At 38.5% G+C, this 6,441-nt stretch overlaps 1 pseudogene; it reads left to right on the top strand.

The window, feature by feature from the left end:
• The first annotated feature begins 2,640 nt into the window (after window positions 1-2,640).
• On the top strand, window positions 2,641-2,872 carry LOC115857352 (cyclin-dependent kinase 2-associated protein 1 pseudogene; annotated as a pseudogene).
• The last annotated feature ends 3,569 nt before the right edge of the window (window positions 2,873-6,441 follow it).

Below are 6,441 nucleotides of genomic sequence, written 5' to 3'. Positions count from 1 at the left end.
CTTTCCCTTGAAATGAAAGTTCATCTTGGGAAAAGAAGTCTGCAGACTCTGGGACAATGCACATCACGACTGTGAGAATAGAAGGGACTGAGGAAGGCAGTGAAGTCCAACCACATCTATTAATCCTCTGTGACCACGTCGTGGAGTTTACTGAGGTCTCTATTACCTTATCTCCTGATGCGGCTTTCCCCAGACCCCACCTTCCTCTATGAGAAATAGGCAGCAAAGCAGACGATGTCCAAATATGACAAACTGGGGTTTGAATTTTGGCTCTGCAATTAATAGATGTGATGTTAGGCAAGTTATTTAACCTCTCCTGGCCTCAGTTATTTACTTATTGGTTAAAATTGAGTAGTAATACCAACTTTTAGAAATTAAATGAGTAATGTTTATAGAGTATCTGATACATAGAGGATGAGCAACAGGTCTTCTAATTAATTATTCATAAACTCTCTTTCCTATATTCAAGTCATTTCAGTCACTTTTCTATCAGCCTAGTTCAGTGTCTCACAGTGTGTATGTGTATCTGTCTGTCTGTCTGTCTGTTGACTATCCTGCTCTATCTGTCCTGGGGACAGCTAGATGAGAATATGTGTATTAGGAAGCCACAAGCCAAAGGGTCCTGATCCACTGCTTGTGTGCAGAACTGGGAACATATCACCCTCGACTTTGCACAGGGTTCTGTGTCCAGGGTAACTATCATCTTCTATCCCCAAGGTCTGAAATTCAGGGCCTCTAGAAGATACCCAACATTCTCCAATTCACAGCATCAGTCTAAACGTATATATTTTTGAATATGTTAACTTTCATGATCCTATGTCTATAAAAATATCTACGTGGGTAGATAAACATATGTATCAAATTATATCTTTATTTTATTTACTTAACTTTTTATTTAAATAAACTCACCTCTTGATTAATTAATTATATTTATATTATTAATTAATCTAAAATATTTTACCAACTTGGTGCTTTTACTCTTTTGTATTTGTGTAAAGGGTAGGAGTGAGAAGGGGGGAAATGATGTGCCTGAGTCAGATCACCAAGTGTTTATTAAGACTTCAAAGAGACCCAGTGACTTCTGCTTCCAAGAAGATGGAGGAAATGTAATTTTCCCTATTGCTCCCACTAAGCACAACTGAAAACCCTGGACATAAAATATAAAACAAATATAAGAAACCTCAGAAAGGTGGAGAGAGGACAAGACTTCTGGACCCGAGGAATGGCATGGTGGCAAATTCCCTGGGTTTTCTCTTTGCCTTGCACAGACTGTTATGATCCCACAGTCTGAGGTTCTGTTCTTTTTTTTTTTAAGTCTATTTTTTTCTCTATTGTTCAGATTGGGTAATTTTTATGGTTCTTTTATTTCACTATTTCTTTCCTTTGAAAAAAAAGTGAACAGCATCTCAGACTGTGGGATCATAACAAAAGATCTAACATTTGTGTCATCAGCGTCACAGAAGAGGAGAAAGAGGATACGGCTGAACAATTATTGAGAGAAATAATAACTGAAAACTTCCCAAATTTGACAAGAGACATATATTTCCAGGTTCAAGAAGCTGAGCAAACTCCAAACAGGATAAACCTAAGAAACCCATGCCAAAAACACATTATAATTAACCTTCTGAAAACTAAAAACAAGGAAAACTTGAAAGAAGCCAGAAAAAATGACACCTTATCTATTGTAGAAAAATGACTTGTATAACAGCAGAGTTCTCGTTAGAAATCATGAAGGCCAAGGGGAAGTGGCATAATGTTTTTCAGATGCTGAAAGAAAAGAACCTTCAACCCAGAATCCTGCACCCAGTGAAAATATCCTTCAGGAGTGAAGGGGAAGTCAAGACATCTCAAGTGAAGGAAAACTAAGAGAATTTGTCACCAGACCCATGTTAAAAGAATGGCTAACTGAGGTTCCCTAAACAGAAAGGAAACAAAGAAGGAAACTTGAAATATCAGCAAAGAAGAACATAATAAGCGAAATTATGGTAAATACAATGGAATTTTCTTCTCCTCTTGAGTTTTCAAAATTATCTTTGACAATCAAAGCAAAAAAATTATAACACTGTCTGATTTGGTTCTAAATGTAAGATATTTAAGACAATTATATTATAAATGGGGGAGGGTAAAGTACACAGAGGGAGGTAACACTTCTCTAACATTACTCAAACTGGTAGAACGATGACACCAAAAGACCAGTAAGTTAGGTAGATACAATACTTAGAGCACCTATTTAAAAAGCTATGCAAAGAGATACACTCAAAAACACCACAGATAAATCAAAATGGAATTCTAAGAAATGTTTAAGTAACCTACAGGAAGGCAAGAAACAAACAAACCAGAGAAACAAAAACAGAGAGAAAACAAAAATAAAATGGAAATAATAAAAAGTGTTCAGGAGCTCAGTGGGCGCCCAGGTGTACAAACCAGCACACAAAATGCTGGGCTTGCTAAGCCACCACTACTACCTGCCAGTAGGCCCAGCTTCACCACTACCACACTCACAGGCCTGCGCCTGGCTGCAGCCAAGTGCCATCCATCACTGATGGGGGAGGGGAGGCATGTTTTCCAAACTAAACTTGACTGCACAGGCCCATGGTCTCACTCAACAAGGTTGGAAACGTCCACTCACCTTTTACCTTCATGGTAATATCCTTACAGTACTATCAGCTGCTGAGTGACTACAGGCCACCACCCCTAGGCTACACCCAAGGAACTGGGAACAGCCAAGTACCTCAGAGCAAATATGCAGAGTGGCTGACCATCATAAAGGGTTGGGGAAAGTGATCAGACCCACCTACACTGAGGCATCATCCACCCTAGAGGACTGGTTAGGGTGTGCTTGGTTGAACCAGAACACAATGCCAGACCCTAGTCACGTCGTTAGTTTTGAAAGGTTTTCCTTTTTTTTTTTTTTTTTTTTTTTTTACAAGATGGGAGGTTACACTTGTCTCTTCTGTCCAAAAGAAACATGTTTTCAAAATAGTAACAGTTTAAATTTTTCTCCCCTTTTCCCTCTCATGGTTCATTAGGCTCTGAACCCATAGAAGAGATTTTGCAGTTAATTAGAATTTGCATTTTAAGTAGTTAGGAACTAGTCGGGTTTTTTTAAAGCATCGATTAAAAAGATGCACATAAAAGTTGTTATCTACTCTTCTGGCAAACTGTAGCTTGCCTCCAAGATGCCAGTATGTCACTTTAATCTTCTCTGTTGAATTCATTTATGTAGCCCAAATTCTTCCTTGTTCCTTTTCATAAGCCAATACCACTCTATGGATTTTGTTTTTAATGAATACTGACAGCTCACTTTATTTTTAAAAATTTTTATTTTATTGACAGCTGTACAGTATAGATTCTACATAATAGAACTCTTTTGCTTAAGCACTTGCATGGCTATCAATGCTTTGAAGTCAGTTTAAAAAGTCACAATTTATAAATACAGAAAAAAGAGCAATCAACCCAACAGCAATTTTTGTACCAAGACTGTCTGTAGATTTCAGTAGTCTTTCCTGTAAGCTGATCAAAATATCTGGAAAAAAAGACTAAAACTGCTTTCATCTTCGTGTGTATTTATTATTTGACATAAAAAACTTATTTTCATTAACAAAAAATTAAAATAAATGGAAGATTAAGGCCCCTAACATATTAATAATTACTAAACACAAATGGTCTAAATACACCAATTAGAAGACAGAGATTGGCAGACCAGATTTAAAAACATGACCCAGCTTATATGCTGTCTATAAAAGACTCACTTCAATTATGATGATATTGGCAGGTTGAAAGTAAAAGTATGGAAAAAGATATACTATGCAAACATTAATTAAAGGAAAGAAGGAATATTAGTAACAAATAAAGTAGACATCAAGCAAAGAAACTTACTAGAGACAGAATGGGACACTGTATAATGAGTCAATCCATCAGGAAGATAGAGTAATCTTAAATATGTTTGCACCAAGCAACAGTGCTGCAAAAACCAATAGAACTGAAAGGAGAAATAGAGGAATTCTGAAGGAAGAGCAGATTTGAATCACTAGAGATTTAGAAACCAGAAAACATGACAGGACCGGAAATCAGTAAAGATGGACTTTGTACAGATGGGCCAGGCTGGGCCCCGTGAGAGACAGAGTCAGCTACATATGATGGCACCTGAGGATTCTGGCAGAGTGTGGTATGCAAGATGATTTCAGGAGGCATATCACTGAAGGTTTTTTTTTTTTACTTTATACCTAAGTATTTTAACGTTATTAGGGAGAAAAATACTTGGACACAGAAGGTAGAAACATGTTTGCACAGGCCACCTAGATTAACACTTTGCCATGAACTTTTCAGACCTTCATGTACTAAACATTTCACCATGACTTTTTGGAAGTAAGGATAGTAAGAATAACTGCTCCTATCGTCTTTCCCATAGTGGTCTTGGTAGATTATCATTCCCACATTGAGATTGCATCCAAATTGGCATGGGCTGTCAAGGTGTCCCAACTGTGTCATACCACCAAGCAGGGGCACCACCCACTCTTAACCAAGGAAGCATCTAAGCTTAGTGGTAACATCAGTCACCAACTGGCCAATCTTGAACGTAGACCAAGGAGTTTTTCACATGTTTAAAATAAACTCCTTTCTTGTATGCCTTTGAAAACAACATTATATTTACTACTTGATTGTCATTTTTTTATTTTAATTTTTTAAAATATAACTTTTGTTTTTGCAGTTTGTGTCTCAGCAGTACATTGAACAAGTATGACTGAGACACAATCAAAATTCAACTTAACGTTTTGTTTCCCAGGTCTCCTTTAAACTTGATCCAGTAGGAAAGCTTTTTTTTTTTTTTAACTACCACTGGATAATATCCCAGCAGGCCCACTGTCTTTTTTTTCCACTAGCTCGCTCTTAGGTAAAAGGCAGTCTTACAGTCTTTTCTGTTCTAACTCAGTTTTAATCTGCTGACTTGAATGTCAAGTCCTAGATATTAGCCAACTCTTCAACCTCCTCCCCGTCCCCTGGGCAAGGCCTCTACTCGACAGCTGCCTGCCTTCCAGGAAGGCAGTGTGGTTGGCTTCTGCTCTTTCCACTCGCTTCCTCCTTCATTTGTTAGCTGCTCTTCTACTTCTTCCCAGGTTAGAAAAGGGGAGGTCAGAGAGAAGAGAGGTAAAGGCGCTAGGACAGTATTTTCTGGCTGGTGGCTGAGGGCTCTCTTGGCCAAGTAAGTCACACCTGAGTTCTTCTTCCCTGGGCACTTTCACATAGATTTCTATCTCTCCCCGTGGCGGGGCACTTAAGTATTGCTAGTCTTTTCACAGCCCCTAAAAAGACAGCATTCCCCTTTAGCTTCTTTTTGCTGGAGTTCCTCCAGGACCCTAGATGATCTGACGCAACTTCTCTTTATCCCAAGTGACCCACCTCTGGTCCATGGGAAACAGTAACACCTTCCTTGTCCCCAAAACACTGGGAATGCAGCCCACTCCTAACACAGCCCCTTCTACCCTTCCTTAGGCAGGAGTTGGTTGCAATTACTCCATCTCCCCTAACAGTGGGGAACATATTCCATAGCTCTTTGTGTGGTCCCAAGGAAACTTGTCACTCTAAGTCTGAAGAAGAGGCAGTACCCCCTTTCTTGGGTCTCTGCTATAGCACCAGACCCGCCCTGAAAGATCCTCCACAAATCCTCCTCTCCCTCCACACTTTGACTCATTTTAAATATCACTGATCTGGCTAAGGGGCACAAAAATCATGGAACCAGTTCTCCACAATTTCCTATGTAAACTTGCATATGAGGAGTCCATCTTACACTAACTTTGGCAATATATGCTGCATATTACATTGGAGCCTCAGTCAAAAACCATGGTTGGAAACCACATTCTAACATCCTGCTATATTTATTTGTATGATTACTTTCTATTTAAGGAAAGTGATATCAGTTTTCATTTATGATAGAGTTTATTTTTTAAATGTATTTATAGCGTGAGTTGATATTTTTAACTATTAAGTGATAAAATACAGGAGGTAACATAGATAAGGCTAAAACACAGAGATAGTATATCAGTAATAGTCATCATAGATTATAAATTAAGGTATTTTATAGAGATTAATTCAGTAGAAGTGAGAAGAATACATTGGAGGAAGGAGAAAATGGGATTTTTCCCATAAATCCCATAAATCCCCAAAATACAAATACACAATCATGAAGAAGACAATAGATAGCACAGGGAACATTTGGGTACAGAATGCCTCCTGAGAGTTAAGGTATAACACGGGCTGCAGTGTACAATTATGTCCGTTGTTTGCCATATTCTCTGACTTTTGAGGAAACTGCCCTGTCCCTCCCAAATGCATATAAAATAAAAGCAGTACATTCAAAGGGACCTCAGTCCTTAGCCACAGTTGATTGTTCCAGGGCAGGAAATTGACTGGAGTTTGGCTAATTATACTCCTTCCTTAGGA

Source organism: Globicephala melas, chromosome 4, assembly GCF_963455315.2.
Source record: "Globicephala melas chromosome 4, mGloMel1.2, whole genome shotgun sequence".
NCBI classification, from domain to species: domain Eukaryota; kingdom Metazoa; phylum Chordata; class Mammalia; order Artiodactyla; family Delphinidae; genus Globicephala; species Globicephala melas.
This window is presented reverse-complemented; position numbering and strand designations above follow the sequence as displayed.